Source organism: Anastrepha obliqua, chromosome 6, assembly GCF_027943255.1.
Source record: "Anastrepha obliqua isolate idAnaObli1 chromosome 6, idAnaObli1_1.0, whole genome shotgun sequence".
In the NCBI taxonomy this organism is placed as follows: Eukaryota; Metazoa; Arthropoda; class Insecta; order Diptera; family Tephritidae; genus Anastrepha; species Anastrepha obliqua.
Window position 1 is genome coordinate 26,181,504 of NC_072897.1, and position 20,114 is coordinate 26,201,617.

Sequence of the window (20,114 nt, forward strand, 5' to 3'; positions counted from 1 at the left end):
TGCGTTGTGGGGAAGCTCTGAGACAAACGACCGAGGTGAGTCTTTATATAATTTTGTTATTAATACTAATTTATCGGTATGTAACAGGGGTAACACTCCCACTTTCACCTTTCCTAGTACGGAGTACTTCAGAGGATGGGAGGAAGTGATTGATGTTACTCTACTGTCTGAAAATAGCTCAGTAAGGGTAGATAATTGGAGGGTATCCAATAAAAGGTCCTTTTCTGATCATAGCTGGATCCTCTACGATTTAGATCTTAAGGTTGATCCACCCCTACCGTATCGAAATCCTTTAAGAACCAACTGGAAGAGGTTCAAAAATGCAGTTAACAAGAGGATAGGAGAGATTCCTATCCCTCAAATCACTCTCACGGAAAACCTTGAGAGTAGGGTCATAACACTGGAAAAGGCATTTAGTAGGGCCTACAAAACGTCCTGCCCCATAAAATTTAGCAAAAAAACTCACCCTCCTTGGTGGAGCAGTGAGCTCTTAAAACTAAGGGAAAAATCCAGATCAACGTTTAACCTCAGCTACTCGACGGGAAATTGGGAATTGTACAGAGAAAGTCGGAGACAGTACAAGAAGGCAATCAGGGCCGCCAAAAAAGAGAGTTGGAGGGAATTTTGTTCGTCAATCGAATCCACCAGGGATTCTGCTAGGCTCAGCCGTGTTCTTTCCAAAGACCACTCAATGGCTTCTTGGGTCAAGAAACCGGATGGAACTTGGACTGCTACAGCAGAAGAATCGCTGGAGCTTCTGCTAAACACGCATTTTCCGGGATGCAGCGCTTACGAAAGTGAGAGGGGAAACATTAGACGGAGCCAATATAATCCACAGCATCTTGCAAATGAAATTATTACCAAAGAAAAAGTTGCATGGGTAATCAAATCTTTCTCACCCTTTAAATCTCCGGGGCCAGATGGGATCATTCCAAAGATGTTACAGGAAACCTTGGACTGTACCCTACCATGGCTAGAGGAGGTTTTTAAAGCGTGTTTAAACTTAGGCTATATTCCAGATAGCTGGAAACTAGTCAAGGTCGTCTTCATACCAAAAGCAGGCAGAAGAGGACATGAATCAGCGAAGGACTTCAGGCCAATCAGTCTTTCGTCTTTCCTGTTAAAAACCTTTGAAAGACTTTTGGATATACGCCTCAGAAGCTCTTTGGAGAGCTCTGGTATATCAACTGCACAACACGCATACCTTAAAGGCAAATCTACGGAGACAGCGCTTCACGAGGTAATCCGAACAATAGAGGGCTCTCTAGAGAGCAAACATTATACCATGGCGGCATTCCTGGATATCGAAGGCGCCTTTAACAATGTTAGCACAGATGCCATCCAACGGGCGTTGATAGACCTGGAGGTGGACAGTTGCGTTAGTAACTGGGTCATCTCCATGCTAGAAACCAGAATCATCAAAGCTAATATGGGTAATATCAACATAACCAAGAAAGTCCGCGGGGGCACTCCACAAAGGGGAGTATTATCTCCACTTCTTTGGCTATGTGTGATAAGCAAAATCTTAACAAAACTTGACGGAGGTGGGGTAAAAGTGGTGGCGTACGCTGATGATGTGGTGTTAATGGTGTCAGGACTGTGTCCAAATATGATCAGTGGGATCATCCAAAGGGCGTTAGGCGAGCTTAACTCTTGGGCCACAGGATGTGGGCTAAGCTTAAACCCACGTAAAACAGAACTTATGCTTTTTACCACCAGATATAAGGTACCAACTTTCACCCTACCAAAAATCAACGGACAAACTCTGTCACTATCAACCAGTGCAAAGTTCTTAGGAGTAATTCTGGACTCCAAACATAGCTGGAAGTTAAACGTCGAAGAACGGGTAAGGAAAGCAGAAATTGCTTTATATGCCTGCAAACGTATGCTTGGAAGAAGATGGGGTATTCAACCAAAGCATACATTATGGCTGTATAAGGCAGTTATACGACCCATTCTATCGTATGGTTCGGTAGTTTGGTGGAAAGCTTTAGGGAGAGAGTACAATACCAAATTACTCGGCAGAATACAAAGATCAGCCTGTGCAATAACGGTCGGTGCAATCAGATCATGTCCTAGAGAGGCTCTCAATGCTCTGACACACGTTATTCCAATAGACCTACATATAAAGAAGACGGCAACCATGAGTGCATTTAGGTTAAATGAAGCGGGTCGCTGGAAAGAAAAAACTTATGGTCACGCTAGTCTATTATTGCGACGAACTCAGTTAACCTCGGTGAGGACTGACTACATCGTCCCGATGGTAACGTTCAATAGGAATTTTGCCACACTCTTTCCATCTAAAAAAGAATGGAATAAGGGATTCTCTCTAAACAACTTGGATACCCCATCGATGGATTGTGGTGTTGGAGCTGGTATATATTCTCATAGACTTGGAATCGAAAAATCTGTGCGTCTCCCTAATACCAGCAGCGTCTTCCAAGCGGAAGTACTAGCAATTGGGGAAGCCTGTAGGTTACTAATCGCAGATTTTTCTTTCAAGGGCAATATCGCTGTTCTTTCGGATAGCCAAGCTGCAATCCAGGCGCTGGACGCGACTATAACAACCTCTAAAGTGGTGGAGCAAAGTAGGAATAGCCTCACCAACTTGAGTGAAAACCACAGAGTAACCTTAATTTGGGTCCCGGGACACCGGAACATAGAAGGTAACGGAAAAGCTGATGAACTGGCAAGAGGGGGATCTGCCATGAACAGAGCTCTTGCAGTACCAGTATTCATTCCACTAGGTGCGGTCAAGAATGCAATTTCCCTAAAATACCTTCGAATTGCAGATTATAGATGGAGAGACCAGACGAAATGCAAAATCAGCAGAACGTTATGGCCCACCTACAACCTCAAGCAATCGTCGACATTAATAAACATGAAACGACGGGACACCTGTAGACTTACGGCAGTCATAACTGGCTTTTGGTCTATCGGAGAACAAGCCGCCAAAATTGGCATCCCTCATAACACATACTGTCATAGTTGTAAACAACCGGGGGAAAAAGAAACAATCTTCCATTTCCTCTGTGAATGCCCTGCCCTATGGAAGGACAGAATGTTAACCCTGGGCAAACCGCTGTTCGAGAGTCTCGAGCAGCTGTCTGGCTTAGAAGTCAACAACCTAATAAGGTTCCTAAACCGTACAGACTGGATATAGTCCTGCTGTAAATAACTGGTAAACAATTTGGTAACGAGGATGTGGCAACAAAATGGTGCGGAAGCGCTAGTTGGATTCTGGATGAATCACCACTCTAACCAACCAACCAACCAAGGGCCAATCTACGCTCCACCAGGTATCGCTGAAGAACTTGCCAAATCCTGGTCGACCTTCTCCCACGACTCCAACTTTCATTCCGCCTTCAACTCGCAAAAAAATCTAACCCTACCTGAAAATTATTCCAACCCATACCCTTCAATTGAAGCTTCGCTCATAGAATCCCAAATTTCTCTATATGAATTCGATTGCACGATCTCAAAAATGGCAGGCGAGACACCGGGCTTGGATAAAATATTAAAGAACCTACCCAGCATCCTCAAAAGCTAAAGCAAAGGGATTTCTCCGTCCCAACCGATTTGGCTTCTAAAAAGGCTTAGGAGTGACCGAGTCGCTTTTATATGTACTTTGAACATTTCGCATCCTCGGCATTAGCGTCATGTAATCACGTTTCTGCATTAAGTTTAGACTTCGAGAAAGCATTCGATAGAATCGGCATTCATGTTGTTCTTAACCAACTCAAGCCCTGGGAAATCGGAAACAAAATATATAAACTCGTTAAATCCTTTTTAAGTAATCGTTAATAATTGTAAATCACAGGATCATAGCCTCTTTAATGGTATACCTCAAGGTTCACCTCTATCAGTGACATTGTTCACTATAGCTTTCAATGAAATTAGTTCAATTATCGGGTCTAATGCCGAGGTGGAACATGTTATATATGCTGATTATGTTTTAGTATTTTCCAAATTAAAAAAACCTTAACGAAGTCACTTATACTTTCCTGAATATTTGAAACAGTATAAGCAAATGGTCAGAAATATCAGGCGCCAACATTCCAGCAAATAAATGCGCTACTTTTCATATATGAAGAAAACGTAAATGTTGCTTCTCCAGTTTGTCCTTTTCCAATGTACTAATCCCACATTCTAACACACTAAGGATTTTAGGCTTAACATTCGACAAAAAACTTACATATAAAGAACACTGTAAAGCCATTAGAATAAGCTTATTTTTAAGGCTCAACATAATTAAGTTTTTATCTTCTAAGCGTTCCCATGTTCATTCACACACACTTGCTAACGTAACAAAGGCCCTACTGTTATCCAAAATCGATTTTGGACTTTGTATTTACGGACATTGTGCCAAAGAAAACATCAAACAATTAAATGTTCCTTACCATGAGGCAGATAGAAGGAGTATCCGCGCGTTTCCAACATCACCAACAAACGCTGTTCTTGAAGAAGTCGGATTACCGGATATATCCCACAGAGTCAACCGCAACATAATAATGTTCCTACCCAAGCTACTTCACTGCAGAAATAAAATATTACTTGGACTAGTAAACTCAGCGAAGCCATAATATTAAAATAGCCGCAAAACATCCCCCAAGCAACGTTGTGTTGAACTAATGCACAAACTAAATGTCACATCAGATGCGATTTTGCCACCAATTCCAGTTTTCCCACAAGGCTTGAGTCCAAAAATTATTTTTATCGCGGATTTGCTAAAATTCCCCAAAGTGTCCACCTCCTCTAATGCATACGTCCAACATTTCAATGAAATCGTTGCTCCTTTAAGAAACGAATGGGAGTTCGTTTATACCGATGGATCTAAAACAGACACCTGTACATCGTTTGCAGTCACAAACCAGCTTGGTGTCACAATCTCAGTAGGGGCTTAACCTTCCTACTGCTCAGTATTCACAGCGGAAGCAGCTGCATTGCTTGAAATGGTAGTTTATGGCTCTAAAAAAGGCGGAAAATTCATTATTTGAACCATTCTAACAAAACTCCAATAATCACCGAAATAAAATCGTATCAAATAAAAATTCCATAAGGAGCATGTGGGCTCCGGGTCATGCCGGAATACAAGGCAACGAGTGCGCTGATACTAGAGCAGAAGAAGCTGCCCAACAACCCCTTCACTTCAGTGCACATTTTACTACCAAAGATATTCGGAAAATTATACTAAAATCTCTTCAGGATGCGTACAATAGCCAATGGTTTAATTTTGAACACCACTACAAAAAGTACAACCCTACTGTCATCAATCCCATATATCCTACACACATGTCCTCCAAGAACCTCAAGATATTTACACGCCTTCGAATCGGTCATACTATAGCCACCCATGTTCACATCCTAAACGGCACAGTCAAACCACACTGCCCTTTTTGCAACTCAGGCGACTACCCGACTTCACACCTCCTCGATACCTACCCAGGATTGGAATACACTAGAAATGCAATTCGTCCTAACCTTGAACTTTCGAAGCTACTCAACAACACAGATGACAATTGCATTAACTTAATTTGTAAATTTATTAAACTAACTAAATTAAAACTTCAACTTTTTGTGAAAACTAGATACTATATGTGTATAAAATTATACTCCGGTCAAACTCACACTACCCACTAATCGTCTAATACTCCCTCAACTGCTCTCTCCCATCTCTTGTATAGTTACTTACCTATGTATATTATATTATTACTCTAGTTAAGATACCATAAGCCGAAGGCCCTGGCAGCCAGTGCTTATTTCGTAAGCGGAATAGTTATTAATAACTGTTTCTCTTTTAAATAAATAAATAAAAATAAAAAATTAATTATTTTAAGTAACTATTGATATTGTGATATTATCCTAAAAAAATAAAAAAAAGGAACAAACTTTAACGAGTTTTCTCGTAGCACTAATTTCATGTTTAAAGTAACTATTGATATTGTTGTATCATATTTGTACTCATCCACAAACATTAAAATGAATGAAGAACAGTTACGAATTATGCAGCTACAGAACAAACTAGGAGAACATTCGAACGGACAATACATCAACTGACTGAAAGACTAAGGATTTTAGAGACTCCAGTACCGGTTGAGGGGTATAAGCAGTGACCCATCCGTTCGATGCGAGGAGTCACTCGACATTATACAACCCTTGCTCGAATTCAATGGGGAATTGTCGCGTTATGTTAGTTGGAGGCAAACTGCATTTGCTGCTTAGAAATTATGGTACTTGAAAACTATGAGAATAGCTCTAGACATTATCAGGCGGTACCAATAATAAGGAATAAAATTGTCGGTTCGGCCGATCAAGTTTTGTCATCGTTTAACACGGTTTTAAACTTTAAGACAATTATCGCGCGTTTAGATTTTACCTTCGCGGGCAAACGACCGGTCTATTTGGTGGAACAGGAAATGTCAACCCTTCGACAAGGAAGATTGTCAATTCCCGAGTTCTATGATGAGGTCGAGAAAAAGTTGACTCTCATAATAAATAAAGTTATTATGTTGAAACATTAAAGCTTCTAATTGACACCGGTGCGTCGAAAAGTTATATTAAAAAAATGAATGGACTGAAAGGAGGTAAGATTGTCGCAAACTCTTTCAAGGTCAAGCCCATCCATGGTTGCGATGAAATTCAACAGAAATGCTCCATAAATATGTTTGGCAAAAATGCCAAAATTTTATCTCTTCATCACTACAGACGTTTGATGGGATTATCGGTTTCGAGCTGATTTTGGAGAAACACGCGGATGTGTTTGCCATTGCAAACGTAGCTCTGCCATTATGGTGTTAGTCGGCGAATGCGTTAATCCTGACGTTGTAAACGCTATTCAGTGCGATTTACCGGCTTTAGGCAAAATTCAAAATAAAGTTGTAAGGAAATTCCCATCAGTAAAATTTCGCTATACTGCGAAAAGAGTAGATAACTTAAAGCAAGTTTTAAATGATTACTATTTTCCAAACAGGCACAAAAAGTTTAAAGAAATTACATTAAATTGTAGAATTTGTAAAGAGGCATAGTACCAACGACATCCGGTTAATCCAAAAATGGGAAAGACCCCGGTACCCTCCCGCTATGGGGAAAAGTTCCATATGAATATCTATTCCCCTGATAAACATCATTTTTTAACCTGTGTAGATAAATTCTCAAAATTTGCCAATTAAATCGAGGGCCATTGTCGACGTCAAACAGGCTCTTAATTATAACAGGCTATAAACGGCACTGACGAACTAATCCTTCTTGCCACTTTGAAATATAATAGATCCATTCACTCGGTAACCGGATGGAAACCAATCGAATTAACTTCGCCCACTAATCTTAGAACAGAAATTAAAGCAAAATTAATAAAAGCTCAGGAAAGTAAGTTGAAAACCCTCAATAAGGATAAAGTGAGGATATGGTCTATATGAAGGCTAACTAAAAGAATAGGAAATAAGTTTTCTAAAGTTTTTATAGAAAAAAACGGCACAAAAGGACTTACATAGGTCCCAGCGTTTTAATAGACAATAGGAAGGTTCATAAAGGTAACCTGAAATAATAAGTTTTTATTTTTTAATTTTTTTCAGATTTTTATTGTTACTGTCAGGGATTCTAAAGCAAAATAACTGATTTTTCAAAATCCAACTATATACCAATAACAGACGGAAAGGTGATGACTACATGACGCACTGTATGAACTTAACGATTTACCGCAACGTTTTAAAGGACACGGAAAACATACTTCACATATTCCAATGAAAAATCCCATATGGAAAAAATTTTCCAAGCGGACATTGACCAAATTACCAGACTAATGGTAAAATACAGAGAGAGGCTGCTCATTGAAGCTAATGAACGTCAATTCTCTATCAGCACACAAATATAGTTACAAATAAACCAAATTACTGAGCCAGTCAACCGAATTTTAAAAACCACCAAAGAAAATGCAATGGATATAGGGAACTTATTTGGATTACTGACAGCTAGGAATAGAGCAGTAATAATGGACTTGAACAATATCATTTACTCTATAGTTTTAGGAAAAATAAACATTGTTAACAGTCCTTCTGGACTCAATTCAAACTTCAAAAATATTGATTACTGAGTACAGCGTTAACGTTAGCATAAGCGATATTATAAGTAATTCTAAGTTAAAAATTTTGCAATATGAAGTTTTGATTTATTTTATTATTAAGTTCCCAAAAATTAAGGAAATTTGCAGTTTAGTTAGGGTATTTCCAGTGGCACACAACGAAACCACCATATTTTTGGAAACTAACGCAATTGCAGACTGTGGAAGGTCAGCATTTCCCATCACCAATTGCACGGTAGCACCAACTGCTAGTTTTTGTAAAATTAAAGCAGATTGTGTGTTAACACATGAAAACCCTCACCACCGTGACACATGAAACTCTTCGCTACAGAGCAGACGATAGCTTAGGAATTCTGCTAATGAACTGCTCGCGTCAGCGTATTCCCACGCCTCATAAATCCAAGCTTACCAGCGAATGCTGCAACAACAACGTAAGCACAACCTGAATCTAAGCTCACCAGCGAATGCTGCAACAACAACGTTAGCGCAACCTGAATCCAAGCTTACCAGCGAATGGAACAACAACAACGTCAGCGCAACCTGAACCGAGAATGCCAGCGCGAATGCTAAAACAACAGTGACAGCGCAACCTGAACCAACAATGCCAGCGAGAACGTCTATAACAACAACGTCAGCGCGAGCTGCACCAACAGCAACACCGTCGCCGAATTGTGCCAAGAATAGGGATATAAGTAGGTGAAATTATTTTTAAGTTCAGTTGTAATTAGCTCTTTAATAAAGCAACAGCGCATAGCGCTTGAAAAAATAACGTAGTGTTTTCAATGAGCACATAGTGGTCATTAATAACCACAAGCAATAACTTTGAAAAAATAACTTAGTGTTTTCAATGAGCACATAGTGCTCAATAACCACAAGCAATAAATGATACTCTAAAGCATTACTTGCAAATTGGCCATCTGCTGAATTATGGTGTTCACGCCGATTAGTTCCATAATGTCAATGGTGTCCAAATTTCTTCGTGTATTAAGTTTATTACGTTTCTCCAAAGATTTTCTAATCTGCTCCTTTCTATGAGAATTAGATCATTGTTTTTATTTTTTTAATGGAAGAAACATGAATAGTTTTTTTAACACTAAATTTTTGATTTTTTTGTTCACTGTATTTTCACTTCTTTTTCTTACAGCCTTTATTGTTTTTTTTTTACATAGGATTTAGTCCTTTGTTATTAAGGATTATGTGTTTATATCCTTACCGCGACAAGGACGACTATATTTTTGGTCCGCTCACTGGAGCATCAATGTATATGATACTCCTGGCAGGATCGCCAGTTAAAGATAGTTGAGGACTTGCTTGATTTTGGAAATATAAAAATTTATTTTGAATTAAATTTTAAGGTAGTTCTTAACTCTTTGTTAATACTGGACTGACTGCCGACATATTTGACAGTCGTATTTATATTTATACCTCATCTTACTGTTTTAGGTACACGACTTGTATATTAGTTTCTTTGTTTGCTGTTTAGGAAAAACATGTTTATCTCTTGTTATTCTTAAAGTACATATGTTTATCTTTTCCTATTCTTAAAATACATATATTTATCTTTTGTTTTTCTTAAAACATTTTTATCTTTTGTTATTTTTAAAATACATTTGTTTATCTTTTGTTATTCTTGAAATACATATGTTTATCTTTTGGTATTCTTAAAATATGTTTGGATTTGCTCAGCCCTGCATGGTTATACTTAAAATTTACTCAACTATCTTTATATATTATTTGTGAATGACATCATTCCTTAACTCGTTTCGATAAAAAAAAAAATCATGACCGCTATGGCTGCGCCTGTGAATGTATTTTGTTGTTGTAATCGCTAGGCGGCCGCCGTAGCCGAATGGGTTGGTGCGTGATTACCATTCGGAATTCACAGAGAGGTCGTTGGTTCGAATCTCGGTGAAAGCAAAATTAATAAAAAAAAACAAAAAAGAAAAAAAATTTCTAATAGCGGTCGCTCCTCGGCAGGCAATGGCAAACCTCCGAGTGTATTTCTGCCATGAAAAAGCTCCTCATAAAAATATCTGCCGTTCGGAGTCGGCTTGAAACTGTAGGTCCCTCCATTTGTGGAGCAACATCAAGACGCACACCACAAATAGGAGGGGGAGCTCGGCCAAACACCTAACAGAAGTGTACGCGGCAATTATTTATTTATTTATTTATTTATTTATTTAATCGCTAGGCAGTTTACTGATTCAATATATAATATAAAGCGTTTTTTCAGTAAGAGCGCTTCAACTTTTTTTTTTTGAATAAAACACAAACGGTTTGACTTTTTTAACTAATTTTTTTTTTTTTTATCGAGTTTGAACATATACATTTAAGTATGAAATTCGATTTCTTTTGCATGACCCCCGCGTGCACGTTTTACGAAGTCCAATCGTTGAGCCCAATTTTCGACCACTCTTTTGCATAACTCGGCCGAAATTCCAACAATTTCGCGTTCAATATTGGCTCTGAGCTCACAAATTGTCGCCGGCTTGTTACTGTAGACCAATGACTTCACATAACCCCAAAGAAAATAGTCTAGAGGCGTCAAATCACACGAGCGCGGCGGCCATTCGACCGGTCCGTTTCTGGAAATAATGCGCTCATCGAACTTACTCTTCAACAAATCAATTGTAGCGTGTGCTGTGTGGCTTGTGGCTCCGTCCTGTTGAAACCACATGTCGTCTAAGTCCATACCATTCAATTGCGGCCAAAAATAATCGTTTATCATGTCGCGGTATCGATTTCCATTCACAGTAACGTGGCGATCGTTCTCGTCAACGAAAAAAAATGGGCCAATTACGCCGCCGGCATGTAAACCGCACCAAACAGTCACTCTTTGTGGGTACATTGGTTTTTCGGCAATCTCTCTTGGATTATCTTTCGCCCAAATGCGGAAATTCTGCTCATTGACGAATCCACTGAAGTGAAAATGTGCGTTCTCACTGAAGATGAAGTGCGCGATATGCATTTTGATTTGAACGCCCGTTTTCATAATAAGCCTGAATAACTTTAACGCGTTGCTCAAGTATGTAGCGTTCCATGATGAAATGTATGCTAATGAAGTTTACAAATGACAAGCGAAAAATAAAAAATATTGCGTCGTTCGCCCTCCCTATCCGAAAAAAGTTGAAGCGCACCTATTGAAAAACGCCTTACTTACGGTAATATGTTAACGAGTATGTTTTTTTAGCCATTAAAATAAATATAGAGGGTATCTTAGGTTTGTTAAAATTTTTGTTTTATTTATATAAAATATCAAAAATTATATACAAATCAAGCTTGTATACCTCTTGCAATAAAATGTGGATGAAAAATTACAGAATAGAAATAAAGACGTATTCAATTTTATTTCCAACAAATGTATAAACAGTTGCCCATTTTCTTTTTGTACAAACATAACAGCTCTTACATTTAACTTCTGCTCAAATATGAACGAGACGGTATCAATAAAACGGTCCGCGGATGACATATGGCAAAAATAAATTTTTTGTTTTTTGGTAGGACTGTTATAAGCTTACCAGAGAACGTAAATTCATAGAGAAGGCGCAGGAACGAATGGACAGGTTAAATGTCAAAACACATCAAAACGAGGGTAGGAAATTAACAGTAGAGAGTTAACATAGCGGAGCGTAGTCAACATAGCGGAGCGTAGTCAACAGAAATATATATAGCGTTTGCATTGAAATGTAAAATGCCATGATTTGATGTTAGAGAAAAGAAAATAACAGCAGACTTGTACATTTTTCTTTCATGCTTATTTGCCGTCGGCATTTTGCATGCGCAAATGGATTATTTCTTGTGAGATGAATAAATTAATTCTAAGTAACGCAATAGCACCGTAGGCCTAAGTAGCTAGAGTGCTCTATCAGTTAGTGTTATATTTCATGTTTCTCTAATAAATAATAATAATAATAATTCTAAGTATATGCATGCATGAATATGAAATTTTAAGTATCTAATTGACTAAATTGTATTGAATTTAGGTCTATTATCAAAATTATTCAAATATCATAACACAAAAAATAACTTTGTAAACCATTCATTTACATCAAGGTTTATTATTCAGCAAAGTGTTGAATTAATATAACATCTACCATCCATATTCATGTGGGCAGATAAAAACATGACTTGCCTCAAAACCCAGCTCATACACCTCTCATACACATCTGCATATAAAGAATTCAAAGCAAATAGACAAACGTATACAAACATATTTCTAATATACATATGTACATATGTATGAATGCAAAAATCACATTTCTTTTTCATGCTTATTTCCCGTAGGCATTTTGCATGCGCAAATGGATTATTTGTTGTGAGATGAATAAATTAATTCTAAGTATGTATGTATATGCATGCATGCATGTGAAATTTTAAGTATCTAATTAACTAAATTGTATTGATATTAAGTGCATTATCAAAATAATTTCAAAATATTCACATAAAAAAATGGTTTTGTAAACCATTCGTTTGCATCAACGATTATTATTCAACAATATGTGTCCTTTTTAAATTTTTATATCCATATGTATGTACATATATTCATATACTAAATAGATATAACATCTACCATCCATATTCATGTGGGCAGAAAAAAATCTTGACCTGCCTCAAAACACAGCTCATATGTATCTCCATATAAAAAATTCAAAAGCAAATAGACAAACGTATGCAAACATATTCCTAACATATGCAAAAAAAACTCATCTAAACGGTATTCGCGTACATAAACATATGTATGTATATATGCATATATGAATACATATGTTGGGACCATGTACCTATGTATGTACGTAAATGTTTCTATTCTAAGCAAAACAATGAATATTCGTATATACATGTAATATAACCGCACATACTTACTTTATGCCTCTACATGTGTATGCTTCCAAAACTAAAATTCTAAGCCTAGCGACTACAAGAACAAAATGCATTCCTATTCGTAGCTGCTGCGGCCATGATTTGTTACCCGCGACGGCGCTGAACAGTTTCAAATATTAAAAAGCACAACAAAAACAAATTCATTGATAAGTTCGATCTCATATTTCTACGAGTAAAGTACTTTCATTCATAAAACGAGCCGCCCATATGCCAATTTTCGCGACCATTCGAAAATAGTCAATATTGGAATATTTCGCGTTGAATTATTTGCCAATATTTGGTAAATCTTGAATTTTTGTCAAGTCGAGTGGCCGCGGCTCCGTACATATGTATGCATCAATATATGTATGTAAATATGTGTTCTCAATTCTCGACAGCAATAGCAAATCGAAATATTTTTTCTGTCGAAGTGCTCGCAGCCTCATATGTATGTATGTCTATGGAAGTTCGTAGGCATGTATTTATATATATGCGTGTTTGCTTTTGCACGTCCATATGAACGATTTTTCATATGCAGATATTCATTTGATTTAGCTGAACGAATATATTGATTTTGTAAGGAAATCCTGTCGAATTAAATTATTGTCGTGATTAAGTGAAAATTGTAGTGGTTTAAAAATCTAGGCTCAGGTGCTACCTGAAAAATAAGATAAAAGGAAAACCTGAAAGATAGAGAAAAATCTGAAAGACGGAGAAAACCCTGAAAAATAAAATGTTACTCATTACAATTTGATGTAACTCTGTACCATTAAAACCATTTTTGGAAATATAGTAGGAAAATACATACTTCCACTTAGAGCACAACCCTTTAACCATAAAAAACAACATTTGTTCCCTATTCTGCTTTGACGTTGACCTTCCCCATGGTCCACAAACCCATCAATTATATCCCTACTTTTATTATAAGTAAGATCCGGCTTGATGCTAATTTCATCAAATAATAAAATGCATATGCGTTCTGTGCCGGACATTTTGCTAGCAATTTTGCTTAAATTGTTAACGACATTGGCATTGAAACCTGGAACAACATACCTGATGGGGCGCCAACGCAAAAGCGATGATTTGTGTGGTAAACAAAAACCTACATCGTCACGCATAAAAGTATATGCTTTAGTGGACATATAGTTCAAATTTTGAGCCAATGTCTTTTCGTCCTCATTATACCAACCTTTTTTGGTACTGACGATCATTTTTGCAAAAGTTGCTACAACTTTCTTCCGCAATTATTGCACGTTTCAACAACTCAGAATATTTATTTTTTAGGTCATTATTTTCTTTTTCAAGCTCCTCAATACGTTTATTGAATTTGACCGCGTTGCTCTGATAATAGCGAGCAGACTGAGCAAACCGTTCGCGAGTGATTGTGGTTTCTAAGTCCACGCAGATCTGATTACTATAACTAGCCTGCCTGTTTTCCTCTAATATCGAATATTTCTCAAACTCTTCCAGAGTTAAATCTTCTTCTACTTGCTTAACTACCCTACAATAAGTTGCAGTGACGGGCGGGCAAGCCCAATCAGAGCCAGCACTAGGCGAGCGACTTCTATTTACTGGCTCTAAATTGAAGCAAGGAAAAGCCCCTTTCAAGAGTTTATATTTTGTAACCAATGTGGGTTCAAAATGGCGTTGGCAAATAAAAACCCTGTCAGTGCTTGACACTTGCACGATGCAAGCCAAGGCCCAATTCTTACGGGTCTCTTCGTCCCTAGGAAACGCAAAAAGTATAACTTTATCCTTAGGCACGCAGCTCTCGATACATCAGCTCCTTTTTTTCTTTTTTTCGGTCCACTTGTTCGGTGGAACATCATCATAGCCTAATTAAAATTTTTATTTTAATTTTTACAAAATTTAAACTGAGGTATATTCAGTATAATCATATACATATATAAAACAAGAAACCGCACCCTCCGGGGATTTATAGTTTTCAAGTAATTAATTGTTAAAATTGTGTAATTTAGCGAAAGGATATTGTTGTTTTGAATACAAGTATAAAAACCAGTAAAAATGCGTTTGTGACCATATATTTTATGAATTGAAGTGAAATTTAGAACAAAATACATACATATATGTACTATATTGTACCAATTTATAAGTGTATTGTATTAAAATGCGTGTAAATATTGAAAGATATAAAAGTTGTTCTTGAGCCACTCAAATTACCCATACGGCATTATCCTACACCCGATCCTTTAAATTCAAAAGTTTTTTATAAATATGTAAATAAAATAATGAGAATGTGCGCATTCAAGTTCAATTGGTTACAAGCAATCATAAGAGCTTTTCAATATTTGGCGCAATTTTCATATATGTACATATGTATATACATTTATCTAATCAAAATCAAATCTAATGCAATCATACATTTTTTCCAATATTTGGCGCAATTTTCATATATGTAAACCTAAAATAAATATGCCCTTTGCTAATATATGTATATAAACATGCATACATAAAATTTCGCGCAATTTTCATAACTTAATTACATACATATGTCCTAAATTACGCGCAATTTTTATAAAAAAACCAAAAAGAACAAATCTGTAAACATGCATACAAATCATATGGACATATCAAATGAACAAATCTGTTCTGTACGCAAGCAAATGTAAGCTAATGTAAACTACATTTTTTTACATTGCGTATCACTCTCTCCCTCTCATTTCTCTCCGGCAGCCATATTAATTAATTTCCTACTGTTAACTTGTGCTTTCCTACCCGTATTTTGTTAGGAGGAACGGGCCGGGACTGCGCCTTCTCTATGAATTTACGTTCTCTGAGCTTACATGGCAAATTTCAGCGTGATATGTCACATAGTTTGTTTTCTGTGCTACTGTAAACAAGTCAAGCTCGAGTGTGTTCTTCGAATTTAACGATGGAATTTCAAAGAATTTGTTTGAAATTTGGTTATTCCAACAAAATTTCGGCTTCAGACGCCTTAAAAATGTTACAGACAACCTATGGGGACTCTGCTCTATCGCGTGCACGTGGTTTCCAGTGGTACAAATCGTTCAAAGAGGGCCGTACATCGGTTGAAAACTTGCCTCATGAACGTCGTCCAGCAACATCAGTAAACGACGAAAACATCGGAAAAGTAGAGGAAATTTGTTCTTGAAAATCGCACAAATCGCAAAATCGGTTAACGCTGAATATTATTTAAACGTTTTAAAGCGTTTGCGCGAGAACATTCGTCTTAAAAGGAAGGAATTGTGGGACAACAAGTCATGGTTCTTGCATCACGATAATGCACCAGCTCACATATCACGTCTTGTTCGCGATTATTTGAACAAAAATAATGTTAATATCGTTCCGCAAGCACCGTATTCGCCTGATATGGCTCCATGTGACTTTTTCCTGTTTCCCAAGCTCAAGTTGCCGCTCCGTGGAAAACGTTTTGAGACAATTGAAGTCATAAAAGAGAATTCGAAGAACACACTCGAGCTTGACTTGTTTACAGTAGCACAGAAAACAAACAATGTGACATATCACGCTGAAATTTGCCATGTAAGCTTATAACAGTCCTACCAAAAAACAAAAAAATTATTTTTGCCATATGTCATCCGCGGACCGTTTTATTGATACCGTCTCGTTCATATTTGAGCAGAAGTTATATACATATATAAATATCAATATAATAATCAAAGAATAAATACACAAAACATAGAAATAAACACATTCAAATGGCTTACAAAATGCAGTCGGCATTTGGGCAATTTCATTTTCTACCCACATTGCACATACATTCATAATATACTTCTTATATTTAATTACTCAAATATCAATATACAAAAACACTATTACGTTCTATGCAATCTCGCCTCATGAAATTTGTATAAAATTTTAAGTTTACTAAACGCACGTAATTTCCATCAATTTCGTTTGTCAAAGAAAAGCAGCAATACGGTCGGCTATTAGTCAATTTGATTTTCTATAGAGGTAAAAGCAAACTGTGCAGAGCCAATATAGTAAAGACAGAAAAAGTCTTCGTGGTCAGACTTTATTTTTGGCCATTCACATTATCCGTAGCTCGTGAGACTTCTCTATATCATTAACGTTCTCTGCGTATAGTTTAGTTTTCGTTAACACAAACGAGAACAATGGCCCCGAGGCCAGTAAATATTGAGGCTAACCGCTTCGCGCTACTCGATACCGGACCCAGAAATAAAAAGAAGCGTAAACCTTCTATAAGGTAGTAGTCTGGTCAAATACTCATTTTTTATAGATGTTTTTAGAATTGTTTTTATGAAAATAAAATGCGATCGTTTTGATTTTATAGTATGTTATTATTGACATCAAATAGTACTTATACAAAAACATTTTTTTTTTACAAATTTTTTTGTAGTAGTGTGGCACCTAAGAAAGCCTCTTAAAAAAAAGATGCTACAATGGGAAAGTTTTTTCATATGTCCTGAATAGCCAAAATCCTGTTGACAAGCCACCTATCTTTTTTTTTTTATGACGGTTGCTTTGTTTCCACACTACTACAAAAAAATATGTAAAAAAAAATGTTTTTGTATACTAATATATATTACCATATTTGATGTCAATAATAACATCTCATAAAATGAGTATTTGACCAGACTACTACCAGAGAATGTTAATGCAATGAGAAGGAGCAAATGTTAAAAGAGCTTTTTTCGAGTTCTAATTTATAGATTCATAATAAGGTCATTTCAAATTCAACTTTCCTGAAGAGGTCGGAATTGCAGATATTTACCACGCGAGTGACGCGAGTGGAGGGTTTCTATATTTACTTACCACGCTAGGCCAAGAATTCAGATATTTTCTGCGTTTACCATACTACTGAGGACGTTCATAAGATTTTTCGGCACACTACTAAGGAAATCGAAGCGAATAAATTTGCGATTAAGAAGGCCGCGCGACAGTTAGTTTGTGGTGCAGAAGCTAAAGTCGGCGGAATTATTCGTTTTGTTTTTTGGCACGTATATAATTCAGGTTCAAGTCCTGAAGACATTTTTTTTTTCTTACACATTTTTTTTTTTACAATTCAAACCAGGAAAGTTTGGTAAAATTTTTGAGTTTATTTTAATTAAAATTTCTTTAAAATACTGTTTTTTTTTTGTATTTTATAAATGGAAATTTCTTTTCGGTATAAAATAGTTCATACTGGATATGACCTGACTTTTATATAAATCAATCAAAACAGAAAATATGTACATATATCTATAATCTATTTCATCAAATCCAAATTATATTGATGAGAAAATATCATTCTAATATCCGTCCAGAAAGCCAAACGCGCATACACACATGCATATTCATATAATTACGCATACAAACTTTCAACTAACGCAGAATATGTGCATATAAAACTGCGAATCGAATAAATGAGTGATTTAGAAAATATCATTAATAATTGTAGATTAGCGCAATCGTGAAAGACGTGTCATATATGCATTACATCGTCTCATATTTGACTCAGGTTCAAATCCTGTGCACAGTTTTTTGTTCGATATTTTTATTTCATTTTTTATATTTGGTTTAATTGAAATTGATTTAAAATAGTGTATTCAGGTTTTTCTAATACCTGTTTTTTAGAAATTTATTTTCTATATAACATTATTCATTTGAATTGATTTATATGTAAAACAGCCATAAAGTCAATCATATGAATATGCATTCCTATATTTAATCTCTTCAGTCAAATCTGAACTACTTACATACACATATTGATGAGAAAATATTCTAATATCCATCCAGGAAGCCTAACGCGCATACTCACATATGTGTATAAATATATGTACAAACTACCACCATTCTAACAAACCCAGAACACAAGCTTCTGCGCACACTTGACACATGGGATATGTATACCCTATGAGCAAAAAGAACCGGGAAGGTGATGTTGACTGCTTCCTTCGATTGCCAAGGCATAGTCCTCCATCGGGCCAGACAGTCAATAGAGAATATTATTTATTCGTTTTGAAACCTTAGAGAGATGCTGTGTGTTGCAAACCGCCGGAAATGTGAGCAAACAATTCTCAGATCTTGTATGATGATAACGCGCCATCGCACTGATCAAAGAGAATACAAATCGGCCTGCCGGGGGTGTTTGGAGGACTGGGTTAAACGTTGGCACATGTGTGTTGCTTCAGACGGGTCATATTTTGAAGAAGATAATATAAATTTGCCTTAAATTTAACTCTGTTTTGTTTAATTTAAACATTCCCGGTACTTTCTGATCATAAGGTACATACTTGCGGCTTTGCGGACAGCAATGTGTGATTCGCTGGAAGTCGCATTAACTCTCGACTGTCGCACAGTTAGAAGACATATTTACATACATATAAGGGTGCATACATACATACGGAGCCGCGGCCACTCGACATGACAAAAATTTAAGATTTATCAAATATTGGCAAATAATTCCACGCGAAATATTCCAATATTGACTATTTTCGAACGGTCGCGAAAATTGGCATATGGGCGGCTCGTTTTATGAATGAAATTGAAATATGAGCTCTAACTTATGAATGAACTTTTTGTTTTTCTTCTAAATTGTTCAGCGCAGTCGCTGATAGAATCATGGCCGCTGCGACTGCGTCTACGAATGTATTTTATTTTTGTAGTCGCCAGGCTTAGATTTTAGCTTTGGGCGACATGCGCATGTGAGGTATGTGTTTTTGTTGTGTTCTAGAACATTTTAGAATGTGCGGTGGCAAAGCGGCCATGGCGTTGCGCTTGCTGTTGCTTTTGCGTCTATCAAAGTACATATCGTGTTTTTGTAAGTACAATATTACGAATATCGACTGGTGAAAGACAAAAGTACACGGAAGCAAGAAGGGAGCGCTGTGCTCGCGCATATATGTACATATGCATGAATGTATGAACGTGCATGGATGTAGTAACATATGAATACAATTATTTTGTAGGAAGTTTAGAAGGCAAGTAGGTATATATGTATGTATATATGCTAGGACATAATACATACATAGAGCAGAATTGTTTTTGCACTTGTTAGGAAGAAACTCGCTAGCGCGTATGTGTATTTGTCTTGTAAGAATGTGATGTGCTGTGACTTGTGTACATACATAAGTCAAGGTTATTTGGGCATACATGCATATGTACATATGTATGAACGGAAGATGATGTTCTTGCGCTTGTGCATTATTGTTTTTCATATACAAATGTACATACC